Raw genomic sequence first — 16,203 nt, 5'->3', positions numbered from 1 at the left:
ATAAAAACTGTGGTCTTGAGATTCAATTCACAAATGTGATAGTGGAGTGTGGAAATAGCATCAGCAATTCCAACTGGCAACATAACAGAAAAACAAACATCAGCGGGGTATTAGAAACTGATCTAGGAGAAAAAATGTCATTTACAGATAAGATATATTAAATGGGATTTGTCCTGTGCCTGCAGCTCTTTTATGAAGAAGAAAGGCTCATGTAGTTAGAAGGGCCTCTGGAAAGGCAACTGAAGGAAGATTTCCTTTGGCAGCCAGGAGGAAGGCTTGTAGCTGTCCCTCTGAAAGTCACTGCTGACCCCAGAAATCAGATAGGCTGCCCACTGGAGATGGAGCCATAGAGCCAAGCCACATGGATTTCAGGGACCTTGAACAACACTATCACCAGCAGAACACTGTCCCAGGCCTCTGGGCTATGTAAATTCCACAAAAATCTGAAGACTGCCTCAGTGCTTGCAGCAGCCTAGGGTAGAGAGCTGAAATGAGCTAAAACTGCCTTAACTTCTCCCTCCCAAGTGAGTAGGAGTCCTGTGTTCTTTGGCAGGTGACACAGACTGTCATCCCTCACTGCCACTAAGATCCACACAGAGTATCCTTTAAATTTAAAGGCAGACATATTTTGAGAAAATAAGTGAGTATGATAAAGCCAGGAATTGCACCAGGAGAAATGCTCTGGTATTCCATGAGAATGTCATAGCACCTACCATGAATCTCCTTGCATTCCAAGGAATGCAAGCCAAGCCAAGGCAGAAGGAGCTGCTCTCTTTGTGCCAGGTCCCAGCACACAGCTTCTTCCATGTACAGGATGCTTCCACTGGGATAGCATAGACTCAGGGGTTTCAGGAAAAAAAAAAAAAAAAGAAAAAAAAGAAAAAGGAAAAAAAAAAAAAGAAAAAAGAAAAAGATCAATTCATTTCCTATCTAAAAATCTCATAATTTAAGACTTAGATCAAGCCACTCCCCATAACCATAAAACAAAGCCAAAATGGAACAAGGAAAACTAGAGGGATATTCTTATCCTAATGAAAAAATTAGTAGGCACACAAGCCCAATAGGGCACAAAGGATATAATAAGCATTTCTTTGCTCTGACAAACTGTCTTAGCAGTGAGAGCACCAGAGAAGAGGCTTTCGGTGGCTAAAAAGAAGAAATCCCCAAAGTAGCCACAACGTTCAAGGAAGTGTTCAGGCCTGAGTCAGCTGTTAATTAGGTAGCTTCAAATGCAAGAAACCATTTATAGGAAGCCAGGATCTGAAAAAACCAAAATCTCATATACTCAATCTGGCATTGTGATGGGTCAGTGAATGTTAGATAGAACAGAGAGAAAGAAATGAGGGAAAAGCTTTTATGGTGGCCAGGAAAAGTCTTTAACTCCTTATGATCATCTCATTAACTTTTGTCCTCTCCATCAGTTTTCAGTTCATCTGGATACTTCAGACTGGCTCATGGGCTGACTCATTCATTGAGGTGAATAAATTCCTTCCACCAAAAAAGCAGAAGGTGACATAATGTTTATCCTAGTGGCCTTCATAATCATTCCCTCAGTGTTCCAAGGACAAGGCAGAGAATCAAATGCTATGATGCACAGTTTTGTGGTGTTAATCTAATTTGAAACAAACATAAATAGGGAAAACAATTCTCCAAATCTTTCATTTCAAATTATTTAACTTAATGCTAATGGTGTGATCTCATCATTCCAAATTACTGGGTTAGTTGGTAAATAAACTCCCCTAAAATAAATCTGCACTGATAGTTTCTTGCATTCTATTGGCTTGAGTCTAATTTATTTTATGCCTATTAAATTTGTAGAACAGGCTCTTGTAAGTATTTTCCAATAACTTCTAAATTTCTACAATTGCTGAGATAGTGTCTCAGACAAAGACCTATAGGGCTGAAATAAAAATAGTGAAGGGTTCAAGATGACATCATGTTTTATGAACACAAGACGTGACCACAAATAACCTACAATAACCTTTAAAATTAGTTTTTTCCTGACTTCATAAAACAATATTTTATTTGGCAGGCCCTTGTTGGCAAGCACTTTGAGCAGTTCTATTTGTTTTCTGTAACCAGGAAGACACAACCAGTGTTTTCACATAGGTTTCCTCAGTACTGTGGTTTTGCCATTTTTTGCCTCTTTATTACTGCCTGCTGCTGTTGAATATTTTTCTTTGGGATGTTTATTAAGAACAAGGATATGAATTTTAAAAAAACCCCAAACTTTCTTTGTAACAGCACTGGTGAATTTCTCCCACTGTAATATTACTGTATCAAAAACACAGAAATAGATCATGGTATCTAGAATGATCTGGTTGCTTTAAGTCTAAAGTTATGTAATAACATGCAGCTGGCTACATGTATATTATGAGAAACTGAAGGAAATCATCCCATATGTTCTTTGATGCATTAACCAAGACCAAGATTTAGAAATCCTCCATAGCTTGTAACACCATATGAAATGAAGGAAGGGGCTTAGCCAGTGACTGAACTAAATAAAAAAAAAAAAAAACCCTAAGCATTCCAGTTAAAGTAAATTAGAAATGAACATCATAGAGTGACAGAAATACTCCTGGTTTCTTAAGGGATTGTACCTGGGATTAGTTACTATTTCATTCCACCATCACCAGTGGTCCTGATTATGAGAGCCACAAGTCAAGAGATGTGTTTTCATTCCATCTCCTGCAGCCAAATGGGATTGGGCTCTCTATTTGACACTGTGCAAGCTTTGGTTGTTTTGAGTTGTGCTGCTGTGGACAAAATGGACAATTTTCCCACCACATCTGTAGGACTAGTTATGCTTCCAGTGTTTTCAACATGTTAATTTGGGAGTTTGTGGAGTTTTGGTGGTTTGGATTATTTTATATATATATCTATATATACACATATATACACATATATGTAGACGTATAAAAATATAAAACTCTGTAAGATTTTCATTCAGTATAGTTTTAACTAAGATAAAAATTTCATCTGCACTCCCAAATTGCACTATTCAGCGAATCCTATCTTCTCTGCTGTCCCCATCCCTACACCAGGAAAAAATAAAAGAATAAAAAACTATTTTTATGTTAGAGCAGAGGACATGCAATTAAGAGGAGCTTTTTAGCTTCTGTGCAGTTTGGAGCTCCTAGAAATCCCTCTTTCTCTATACAGTGTGAAGCTTGAGTGAATAAGGTAGGTTCCAATAATTAAACTTGCTCTATTGACCTAACCAAAATTAACTGGCCATGCAGCAATGTAGCTGTCCATGTAAAAACAGGAAGTCAGATTTCCCCAAGTAACCCTTATTCACCATGAGAAAAACAGCTGGTGCTCTCCCTTTACATGCAAGTGTGTGGGGCATGGATGAAAGATGTATACTTCTGATATCCTCTCTTTTAAAAGGCCGTGTTTTTTTTTCCAGTGGAAGTTTTCCAGCACTCAGTTCCTGAGAGGTAGGGCCCCAAGATAGTCTGGTCAAAATAGTTAGAATCATATCTTTGTAAGGAGAAGTCTGTGAAATCGAACAAAGAAGCCACATTAGTATAACATGAATAATCTTCCCTGACCTCCAAAGAGAAAAATAATAAAGGATTTATTACGCTTTTTTTTCCCTCCCTAAGAAAGAGTAATAAGAAAAATCCTCCTTACAACAACAATAACCACTGTTTCAGAATCAGAGGCTTTGTGTCACTGTTTTCCAGTAGTTACGCTACATTTCTCCCAGTACACTGCTGGGATTTTTTATTTTTTATTTTGCTACGCATGCTCGCACATCTGCTCCACATGTGTGATCAGCGACTGGATTTTCTGAGCTGAACGTCCTGTTAAATGGACAGAGTGGGCAGATCATTCCTTAGAGAGCAGAGAATCTGCCTCTGGTGGATTGCTGCCAAATGCAATGGTGTAATAAAGAAAAGAAAACTGCTCGTTCGGATTGCTCTGAAATGAACTGTGTCCTCTCCTAAAATTCCATCTGGTTAAGATCCCTGGAGGCGCAGTCCAACACACCTAGGTCTGGCAGTCTGTGCATTTGATGGCTGCAAACATCTCTGTGTAGGCTGACTGGGGGAAGGCAGGATCATTAAGAATTAGAAGAGGTGAAACCATTGTACTCATTCCCTTTCACCCACCCAGACAAAATTACAGATGAGGGTTGTGGAGGTGAATGTACTTTCTGTTGCTGACACTGACAGATAATCTTTAAAATAGGTATTGTAGGCTTTGATTTTCTCTGTATTGTCTAAAGGCTTTGTTTTCAGCTGGTGGAAACCAGCAGCAGTCTGGACTGATCGTCCCTCCTCAGGTTTGGCCCTTACTGCATTAATCAAGGGCTTTGTAGTAAACTGTATGAAGGAGATTGAAGTGAGCATTTTGGTGTGTGTGCAAGGAAATTCAGCTTCCAAAAACACCAGGGACTAATAACAGATGTACAAAGTAAGAGAAGAAATTAACAGATGCTTCCCAGTTTGGGCCATAATTGTCAATGAAACCCAACTCAAATGGTTCATAGGTCACATTAGAGTCTGCTGCAGATTAATTTGGCTCTTTGCTGATGCTGGCAAAATTAAGATTGCAACTTCAAAGTGCTGGAGTATGCCTGAATACAAGCTGATTTGCTGAAGTAATACAAATACTGCTAAAAGCATTCTTCTGTGAGTTTAGTGGTTAGTTCTGCACCAGGCAATAGTATTACATTGGTTTAATCCATCTCTGTAATAGATGTCCTGTAGAACATGACAGTTCTATACTCAACAAACCAAATATTTCATTTTAATTTTCTTCTCAGTCTGCATATATCCTTGTGAAATAAACAGGGCCTGGGAACAGTCCTGGGCATTGAATTATGATCATCTATGGTGTTAAAGAGTTAGACATCCCTCAAGGCTGCTGCCAACTACCCTTCAAACCACTCCCAGGCACAAATCAGAAGCAGGGGATTTCCAGAACCATTCCCAAAAGACCATTTGTAAGCAGACACATGGTTGTGAAGGATAACAGTGTTTACTAGAGCAGAGCTGTCTGCCCTATATTCATTGGCCTCAGTTCCTGGGAACACGCTGAGAATGTCTCAGCTGCTCATCCATAGGCCTGGACAAGTCTCAGCAGTGCGACATTATTTTAAGGAGAGTCAGAGTCTACCACTTTTGGAGACAGGGCTGTGGGTTTGGGGTGTTTTTGTGTCACAGACAATTTTCTTTGTAAAAAAGCACAAATCATAAAGTTCTGAAATTATTTTCAAGGCTCTCCTCTGCAATTACGACTGGACAGGGTTTTGTTTCTGTGATTGTTCTGGAAGGTATTGGGCAACTGAGTGCCTGCAGTAGTGTCACTGATGGGGTGGATCTCACAGCCTCTAGCTAATGTAATCACATTGCCCCACTGAATACACCCTAAAAATATTTTTGTTAGTTTTTCCTTTACCAGAGGTGTTTTAAAATAACTAGCTGCCAGTTAAATTGTGGATTCCCATTGTCCTTGTTTATCCATCTGCTTGTAATTGTGCTGGTTTTGGTTCAAGATGATTTTTAACTAATTTGAAATCATTAATTTGATTATTGCTTACCACCCAGAAAGAAATGGCCAAAATCCAGGATTCTGCCTTTGCAAGACTTTTCAAGAACTTGGATCCAGTTCAAATACAAATGAATTATTATTTTTCAAATTTCTATTGAGTCATATATTATGAAAAATTGCATTAGAAAGAATTACAGAGGGGGTGTACCTTAAAGAAGTTTCTCATTTGGCTTAAGCCATTCTTTTAACTATACAACTAAGAAAAACATCACTTTCACTAATAGATGTGCTGGCTCATCGGGTCAGAACCTGCAACCTGGCAGGAATTCCTGACCCAGCCAGCTTCCAGTGCCATGGAAGGCTTTGTCTGAGCCAAACACTTTCAAGCTCTTTGCTCCCAGGCACTGGGGATAAAAAGCAGAACCAAGGGCCAGGACTTGAAGAGTTTCCAGACAGTTGGGAGTAAGCTCTGATGCACAAAACTGTGAAGCCAGTGACTTTTCCACCTTGACTTTCTGCTGCTCAGACTTTGAGAAATGCAAGGCCTTTGGTGTTCCGTGTTCTAGACTCAATGAACCATCTTCAATTAGTAGTCTGTGACAGATCATTCCATTAGACTATTTTTGATAGAAATTAGTAATAGATATAAGGTAGAGTGAGAGGTAGAAAATAAGATATAAGGCAGAAAAATAAGATATAAGGTGATATAAGCAGTGAGAGGAACTTTTATTGATTAATTACTAGAATTAATTAGTGGTATGTGAAAAAGTTGAACTCCTAAAACCAGATGAAGATTGTCCAGTTTGGCAGTGGGAGATAGCTGGGGAGGGGGCTTAAATATTTTCATCCAGACCTCAGATTAGATTTAAAATATGTCAGGATGAGTCTAAGGAAAACATACTTGCAAAATAATACTATTTAAGTAATATAAAGTTATTTTAGTAACATAAAGAGTTCTCCAATCATTTCAAATGCAGATCCTATTATCAATTATTATGTACAAAAAGAGGATTCAGCAAATGGGACAAGACCATTAAGACAAATGCTGAAAAATGATATTCACTCATTATCTAAATAATGGTGACAGCATAATAACTACCAAGGAGGTGAATGAATTAGATTTCAGAGCCCACCATTTGAAATTAACATGTTCTGTGGTTTCTGTAAGTTCACTTAGAAGTTTTCAGTATTTTCTTGTTTTCTTCCTGCCTTTCCGTGTCCCCATTTGTGCACAGCTTTCCCCTCTGTTCCCCTTAAGCTAAAATCTCTCAGGAGAGCATTTTCCTTGTAGTGGCCACAGCACAGCATGGCAGCAAATGTGGCTCCTGCCAACCAAAGGAGGCTGGGGTCGCACCACCTGTGCTAAGAGGGGTCTGCAGTGCCTCCTGCCAACCAAACCTGTGGGGGAAGACAGGGGCAAAGAATCATTTGGAAGTGTACATGAGAAATACTGAGTTAGTTTAAACAGAAAGGATTCCTTCTTTGAAACTTAATCAACTGAACAAGGCACTTTGTCCTAAGTGACGACTTTTCCTCATCGTAAGAGTAGAACTGAAAATCAAAGTTTATCTGCACAGGAGCATTAAATTTGAGGCTAATAATCTCACTCACCTTGTGAACAGCTCTGCTACCCTTTAACAACCTGGAAAGTGTTCCCACTGCCTTAGGTGGGGTTCTGGATTGAGTCCCCCATATAGGTACATAGAAAGCCCCTAATCAAGCTAATAAAGCTTCATGAAGTCAAACTGTCCTATACTTTGCAGTTCTGCTAAAACATATTTAATATTAATTGAAATCTTTGTCATTTTATAGAGTTACATAAATGAATGGAAAGGAATAGAGAGGAAGTGTTTTATATGATAAATAGGCTTTTTAGCATATATTGGGGTACAGAGGAAGAGCTCTTCAGAGCCATGTAGCTGTCTGCTACTGTACCTGGATATGGCTTTCTAGATCTTATAAAAATTTAAAAAAGACTTCATAATATAGTACTGTTCCATACCACACCACACACCTCTTCATTTTGCAAACACTATGACAGCATTAGGGACTAGTGAGAGAGGAAAAAAAAAACTAATACTGGGGAAAAATGCGCCAAAGTTTGCCAACTTTGCCTCCTAAGTGTTCAGTACTGTTTTTAAATGCCTCAGCAAGTTGTTCTTAGGTGAAAGATAACAGTCTGCCAAGTCTTGAGAGTAAACATTTTGTGTTGGTCCACCCACAGTGCATTCAAATAAGAAACTGCAGCTTATTCAGTGTGACTCAGGTTTAACCATCTCATTTTCAACATAGTTCACTCATCATGGCCTTTCAGATCCTTCTCTTCATGTTTGTTCTCAGCCTCCTGAAGCTTCCTGCCTGCTCTTTCATGTTTGACATCTGGCTTAATCAGACTTAGGTTATCATTATATTTGTGAACACATCTGATGAAGGTGCCTCTTTTATTACTTAGCTGCAGTCTGGTTTTAAACATTAACATCTTAAATATTGACAGGTTCTATTCTTGTTCTACAAACTGCATATTGTTTACATGTGTTTCTCCTAGGCCTATGGACATTAAAATGCAAACAAATATATATATGCATACATTTGCATCCAGACACTTTTTATATATAGATTATAGATTTTATTTATTGATAGATATAATGCAATGATATATATACAATATAGGCAACCTTTGAGCAAATTTTTTTCCATGAAGATTTGGCTCTAAAACTCAATATTTCTGAATTATAACAGCAGCTGTTGATCTCTCTGTCAACATCATAACAGACTTCTGCTGACAATAGAGCAGCACAGAGTTTCAGAGCACCCTGTACTTGAGGGCCTTTTCCATGTGCAGTTGATAAGTTAGTGGCTGTACCAGGAAGAAGAAGATAGTACTTAAAAAATGAGAAGAAAAGCTTTGTCTCTGATATTATGGAGCAGGAGAGGAAAAAAAGAAAGGGTGTAGGTAGCACTGTTCTAGGAAACAGAAGAGGGATATAAGAGATTTCTGGTCTCCTTTGGAAACCAGGGTCAATGAGATTTTTCAGTTCAAAGAATACATGGAAATAATAATCCAAAGTAGGAAAGAGGACTTCCACTGGAAAAGCACATGTGAAGCTCATGATAATATGGGGCTGGAGATGTTGGATTTGGGGCTGACAATAGCTGCCTATGAAGCGAAGAGAAGCTTTGCAGCTGGTGTAGCAGAAGGGAGATTGGCCAGGCTGAGATACAGTCTGGAAAGGAGCCTGACCAGGAGCTGCCAGAAGGTTTGACCATTCTGAGATGTGTGTGCAGTGGTACGTGCTGGCAGTGGGCTCCCAGTTCTGCCCCTCCCTGAAGCTGCTTTGGTTTCTACCCCTGAACTGCACACTAAAGGATAGAAATCTCTACAGTGTGGCAATATAACCAAAACAACACAAGAGCATTTATCTTAAGAATTGTCCTTATAGTAACTTGCTTGGAGATTACCACAGGTTGTACGTGTGACTTAAATCCTGTTCCACCTCAGAAGATAAGAGTGCAATGTTTTTTTGTGGTGACTACTGAGCTATATAGTTTCTTGGCCTCCATTCCTCAGGAGAAATCTGATAAAGTACCTTGGATAATTTGTCAAAACTTCTGCTCTTGTTATCTTTTAGGACCTGAAGAATTTGGCAACGTTTAAGGAGTTTGGATTGTTCCAAAGAGGAAAAATTGGTCAGAAATCAATACTCCTCTCAAACTATTTTATGTATTTTTAAGGAATGGATTGAACCTCTTTTCCTGAGGAGAAAATCCACAGTTACTCACTGTATCAATGTCCTTCTAAATTACTTCCCCACAAGGACTCTCCTGAGACATTTCATTTTTGTTGGTATCTGCTCGTTCTCCTTCTGTACCATGAAAAGGAATATATTGCAGAGGAATCACAAGTAACACAAGCCAGGCTAATAGAAGAATCAAATTAACACAGTCATGCCAGACCTGTGTTGCAGGTGAGATGGTAAGATTTGCAGAAAGCAGTGCTTGTAAGTGCAAGCCCAGAACAATGCACAGGAAGCTGATTTTTTTGGGGGGATAATGTTTACAATCTTCAGAAGCAGCACCTTGTAAAGTATGGCTGGACCACAAGGATACTGTGGGGGATATCTAGGCATGTTTTTTCCTACTTCCATTTATTTTTCTCATTTTTGCAACCATTAAATGAAATTATACCCTTTTTGGTCTTTCCCACAGACAGCTGAGATTCCTCAGTTGCTTTCAATATGCCTTGTATTAGCATGGAGACCAGTGGCACTCCATGAGCAATTTGTTTACTTGATTCCAGGTGGTCAAAACTGCCAACTTCAGGGGAGCTTCACTGGACTGTCTGTGTCTGAAAGTACAAGGAAGAGTTGCAATTTCAACAGCTGTTTTCTCTTTCTATGAGTAGCATACAGAAAGAGATAGTTAAACCATGTGGTGCTTTGCAGTTGTACCTGGAGTAAGCTCCTGATCTTCAGTGTGGACACTGGATTTTAGTTAAAGTACCTGCAAACCAAAATTTGTTGTGTTAGTTTCTTATGCAACACCTAGCTAAATCCTTTAAAACAGCTGGATTGTCACAGTCTTCCATAGAAACAGCCAGTGAGCTATTATGGGGATGGGTCACGTTTTAAGGAAAGTTGGGGGCAGAGGCAGCATCAATTCTTGATGGTGTGCTGCTGTCAAGAAGTGCAATTTCACTATCTTGCTGTCAAGGCTAGGGGTAAATCAAGACTCAGAAATTTTGTCTCTCAGCAAAATAGGAATAGCTCTTCCTGGCTATTACACATTGCTTGCTGTCACCTATAAACCTCTAATGAATGTTTGTAAAGTACTTGGGGACCTTCCCATGCAAAATGTTACATATGAACCACTGAAAATTAATTTTTATTGTGTAGTTGTTTAAGCTAATGCTAACAGTAACTAGTGGAAAACTTTGATCTCTGTCTCAAATGGATCAGAATAATTGGAAAGAGCTGCCTGGATAAAATATGTGAAATCTTTAAAAAGTCTGTATGAAAAGTGTGATGTGCCCACAGATAAAGGCAATCTGTCATTTATTAGCACTAGTATTTAATCTAATGAGAAAGATCAAGAATACAGCAAGCTGATACAGACAGAATATTGTCTAAGTATATTGCACTGATAACAGCACTTAAGTTGGATCAAGTATGTAAAAAGATCTGGTATGTACAGGATATTCAAACATCTTACATGTAAATGGTCTTTAGACAATTTTGACATTGAGCAAAGGAGTCCAACTACTTGGAGCTACGAATCTTCTCTGAGCTGGGGTGAGGTGAGGCACTTACAAACTACACCTCTAGCACTAGTGCCTAAAATAAGTGGATACAACAAACAGTGCAAAAGAATACAGAGATTGATGACAACCGAGAATAGCACTGACTGGCCCTGGCTTAAACACTGGGCCTATAAATTAACTGGCGTGCAGGTGCAATTCTGAACGTGCCTTTGTGCATGTGTGTGTACTTTCAGTGTCTGCCAGACAGAGATCACAGGGAGCTATTGCAGCTCCCTCAAACCCTGCTTGGCTCTGGCAGTCGTTGAGGAGCTGGTAATTGTTTTCCCAAACTACATACCAGGTGCAGCTCCCTTGGCTCTAGATTGTCATTCACAAAACTGCTCTGGACCCACTTGGGAAGAGCCCACACCTCCTGCACACACTATCCTAAAGAAAGAGGACAAGTGAGAACCAGAGGATACGTACTTCGGTATGGAACAGATATTCATCTTCTTTGCTGATTCTGTCCTTAGCCACTAATATGTGATTGCATTACATTATTTTTAAGATGATGAATTACAAATTCCAAATGTAATTTTAAAAAATTCTGTGCAGGGTATGTTGAACAATATACTTTGTTCTTGTAAACTTTAAGTTTTAATACAGCTTAAGTTTGATGGAGGTTCCTGTGAGCCTGGGATGAACAGACTACATCAGAGGGCAGAGATTTTAAGCTGTCCTTCCTTAGCTGGAAATCCACAGCCTGAACCTCGGAACATGCCAGGAAGATGCCCTTTCCCCGCACAGGCGCATCCACCTCATAATATCATAGAGTACTTTGCGCTGGCTAAAGCCATCGCCCAGCCTTTCCCGCACCGCAGCTAACGGGGTTGAGCTGCCGAGGCGCGCCCAGCGCCGCCCGCTCCGCATCGCTGGTGTTGGACTCCCCCTGCAGGGACAGCCCCGAGCTCCCCGCATCGCCACCCCCCACCCACGGCTGTACGATTGCCGCAGGAGCAACCTTCACCTCATCACCGCTTACCTTCTCTTGCTCAGTATTTTAGGGATTCAGCCCGTTTCTTTGCGGCTCTCACACAGGTGTGTCCACAGATGCTGTTTTCTCCGTCCCTCCCTTTGTGGTACAGCCCCCTCCTCCTGCACTGCTGCCTCCAACACACCTCTCTATCATCTCTCTCACCACTACTCTGTGGCAAAGCTGAGGGACACAGATGATCTTTTGGTCCCTCCATGAAGTCTTACATTTGAATATCATCAACCTACATGAAAGCCAGAAAATGGCTGTTTTTTTGTTTTTTTTTTTTTTTTTCTTACTATACGTAGGGAGAGAAAAAGGAAATTTTGAAACATCTGAGTATTTTCAATCAAAGTAAAACAGTTTGGCATCTAAGTGCAGCTTGTTTCAAGTGCTTTGCTTTGTTTGGGGTTTTTTGTATTAAACTGCATTTCCTTATAATAGTGTATTGCCCCATGGGAGGAATATTCTGTTGTTTAATGCCACATCTTGCCAGTGGAGTAATCTTCCTGGCTGAATATCTTTCACAAAGACTCCAGAGTTGTCCAGCTTCCTTCAGCTGCCTGCAGCTTGCTCCAGTGTCTCAGAAGAAGAAGATGGTTGTCGTCTGCCACTTGGCAGAGGACGGCTGCAAGATGGGGACAAGAGCCTGATCTGCTCTCCTCCAAAGCCAGCACAGAAATAAATGCTGAGCTATGGCTTTGCGAATTGACTGGAGCCTATGTATTTTAAATGAGCTAAAAACCCTGACTTATTCTGATTTGCTTCCACAGATCACTTCAACTTAGTAGACAACATGTTTTCTTCCCAAAAATTCATTCAGGTGGAATATTCCCAAATGTTGTGTCTTCCTCATCCTACCAAATGCCGGCCTCAGCCCAAGGCAGAGAGCAGTCAGCAGTGAGGAGGGATGTGGGTATGTTGGGATGTTTCCCACTGACAGTCCCTGGGGGGAGCGTGGTCCTGAGCTCAGCCACCATCCCCAGGCCTGGTAGGGGCTGAGCCAGCATCCAGGTTGGGCTGAGGGTGCAATGTACCTGCAGCAGAGTCTGTGCAGAGATCAAGAAGGCTCTGCCTGGAATGCCAAAGAGCTGCCTGTCCCCAGCCCTCTCCTCAGGTCCCCCAGCCAGCCCCACCTGTCTGTGGTGGCACAGCCTGGGCTGGCAGGGTTATACACAGATGGGCCAGCACTGCTCCCCTAGCGCTGCACACACAAGTTGGAAGCCCAGTTCTCTATTAAATGATTCCAAAAAACACCAGTTCTTAACAGCATAGTGTCAATGGTTCTGTCCAAGAAGGATTTCAGCTCAAGTCATGGTGTGGTAAACAACATAAACAGGGATGAGCATTCGTAAATCTACTGCATAACATCAAATGAGTCAAATGAGAAACATGGCTGAGTAAATTTAATACACTGATAAATTCTGTTTTCCAAGGTTCTTGCCTATATTTCAGGTACATGAGTAATACCACCTATTATCTCTAGAGCTGAAAAATGAATGCAGGCAAAACAAGATTTTCCATGGTTCAACTGGTTAATCAAGGCTTCCCTAATACACAGAATTGTTTTCAGCACTTGAGTATTATCTCAGCAGCAATAAATTTTACAAGACAGCTCCTTCAAGCATTTATGGTTTTCAATTTACAGAATACTTCATAAATATGAATTCACTGTAAGAAATGCTGCTGTGAAATAGCCATTATTCATATTGCATAGAGGGAGAGGTTGAAGCATAGTGAAGTTTACCAACCTGCTCATTTTACCTAAGCAGGACTAATGGCCAGGAAATCAGATTCCTTGGTCTTTATTGAAACATGGGACTGTGTGCACAATACTCATTTTCCTCTTTAATGGGGAGAAAAGAGGGCAGCAAGACACAGTGGGGCCTAAGGGGTCTCTGTGATGTGGCATTGGCCTCACCATTCTGCAGCTTCGTGTTTCCTCAAGCAGTGCCTGGGTTCTTGGCCTTCCCCAGCCTCCTTACAGCATCTGTGCCCAGCTCACTCCTTGGGTGCTTAATTTAGGGTGTGGAATTCCTTGGAGAACAGTCATGGTTTTAAAAGTGGCTGGCAAATTAATGTCTCAGTGCAGATCAGGAATCCAAAGTAATGCATTCAGAGTATAGCAATATGTTAGTTTCTTCAGAGATACTTTCATTAGACAAATGTCTGAGTTCAAATTTTGTTTCTACTAATGAACACAGCAGTGACAGTGAGAGCCATGGCCCAGAGAGCTTGCAGTAGTTATTCTTTTTTCAATTACATATATAAAATATACCTTTTTGGACCTGTCCTAGTATATAGTGGAAGCCCAAGCCAGAATCAGTTACCAGCAGTCACTCTTGAAAATGTCATTGGTGTTAAAATTAGATATCTTTGATGTTTTAAATAGCATATCACCTTCTCAGCATTTCTGACTTTTGCATCTTTTAATTCCTTTAATCATTATTAATATTATTACTGCCATTGTTATTGTTATTAATTCTTTCACCTAATTATATCATATTTATTCTTTCCTCCCCAAGAGTCCTGTTCTAGATACTTCAGGACTGACCTTTGGCACCATTTCTTCTGACCATTTCTTCTTTCATCTGATGAAATTTTTATGCACTCTTGCACATTTCTCTTCAAATGTAAATAGAAGGGCCATGGTGCACTATTTCACAATTTTGTATGTCCAAAATCGAGATATGTCTTTGAAATTAGTTGAATGTAATCCAGGTACAATCAATTGAAATAAGACATTTTTCTCACCTGCTTTTATAACTGTTTTGGGTAGGATGAATCACTTCAAATGATTCTATGAAAAAATATCAACAAGTTCTGAAAGGAACGCTAAAAAAGGTACATGTAATGATGAGACTCATAGTTACTTTTAAGTACTTTATACAGTCATCTGTGCATAACTTCCACCTGACAGCAAATATGCATGAAATTCCAGACCTGAGTGGAGATGGAGGCCTGCATGTAGAGAAACCAGCAAAGATCTCACACAGGAGGGCACTTCTGTTTACTTCTGTGCTCTCCACTCTTTCTGTGTAAGAGGCACCACTGTGAAAGCACAGGATCATCTGCATTACTGTAATGATTGTAAAATATGATTGGATAATTAAAGTTTCAACCTAGCCTACAGGAAACCCAAAAAAAATTTCCAACAGTGTTTAAGTTTTATAGTTTTCCTTAACCCTAGGTCCTGAATTCTGCAACGAGGAAAAACAGACTTTGCACAGACACATGACAGAGTTTTAACTGCAGAGGGCATGAAAGAGCTACTGAAGAGCAGAGTGCTTTACTTCCAAGGCATTATTACCTGCAACATAATTTTATACAAGTTTATTATCTACAAGATGGCATTTTTGTTCTGAAAGACCCTCTGAGGATCCATCTGAATCTTTTCTTTTGGAAAAAAATAGAAACATAATAAAGAACATAAATTATTAGATTACTTCTAAAAGATATTTGTTTGTGATATCATGGATTTGTTGTTATTTCATGGACTAGAAATCATTCTGTTATCCTCACTGATTCTAGTGGCTGTCTCTTCTTACTGAGATTTTTTCCCATTTTACTTCACACTCAAAATGGGTTTTTTAATTTGCAAACAAGATTGGTAGTGTAGGCTGTGCTTGCATTCACCTATTTCCCATTTACTGCCATTATGCCCAGCCATTCATTAATGCTCATTTGAGTCACAGATCACATCTATCACAACGTAGTACAGATAATATTTTCCAGGGTTTTTCTGATGCTTCTAAGGGTTTTATCAAGTTTGGCTTAAGATTCGAAAGAATAAAAAAATTTTAAAAAAAGGAAAATACCTCAGATTTTCACTAAAGTACAAAATAGAATTAAGAAAAAACACTTGAATATTCATAATTTAAACACAGAATTGTTCAAATGCCCATTTTGTCTGTAATTTAGGGTTTTCCACAAAGCTGAAACAAATCTTACTCAGTATGTGTTTTGAGAGGAATGAAAAAGGTCTGCAAAAACCACTACCAAAAATTCAGCCTGAGGCAGATACCTGTTGGCAGGAGCCATCCCAGATGATAACAAATGCTTTGCCATCCTCCACCCACACACCCTGATTAGCATGAATTCCCATTTTTCCATTAGCCCACGTGCTAAGGGTGTTTTCCAGCCTCCTCTTGAAGGTAGTTGCATCTTTGTTTTTCACTTTATAGCTGACACCATGCCCAGAGTTTTTCATCCCATCTCAACACCTTAGGTTATCACTGCTGGGAGAGAATCCGAGAAGATGGAGAGAAAAATATTGTCCCTTCCTCTGCCATCAGCAGTATTTTTTGATAGTTAACCTGGGGAAGATTTCGAATAAAATATTGATGGACACCAGCAGAGGGTGCATTGCTGCCACTGTAATGACCAATCTTATGCTGTAAGTAACCACAAGTAACCATGGTGCAGCAAA

General features: G+C 39.9%; 1 long non-coding RNA gene across 1 annotated transcript; it reads right to left on the bottom strand.

Moving 5' to 3' along the window:
• Positions 1-755: 755 nt before the first annotated feature.
• LOC110474699 (uncharacterized) lies at positions 756-11,866 on the bottom strand. Its single transcript, XR_013340997.1, has 4 exons — positions 11,784-11,866; positions 9,954-10,005; positions 9,691-9,850; positions 756-838 (listed from the first exon to the last, which is right to left on the bottom strand). It is a non-coding gene; the product is annotated as an uncharacterized LOC110474699 (long non-coding RNA).
• Positions 11,867-16,203: the final 4,337 nt, after the last annotated feature.

Source organism: Lonchura striata, chromosome 1 (genome assembly GCF_046129695.1).
Source record: "Lonchura striata isolate bLonStr1 chromosome 1, bLonStr1.mat, whole genome shotgun sequence".
Taxonomy (NCBI): Eukaryota; Metazoa; Chordata; class Aves; order Passeriformes; family Estrildidae; genus Lonchura; species Lonchura striata.
Note: the sequence above shows the minus strand (reverse complement) of the source record. Positions and strands in the feature narration are given on the sequence as shown.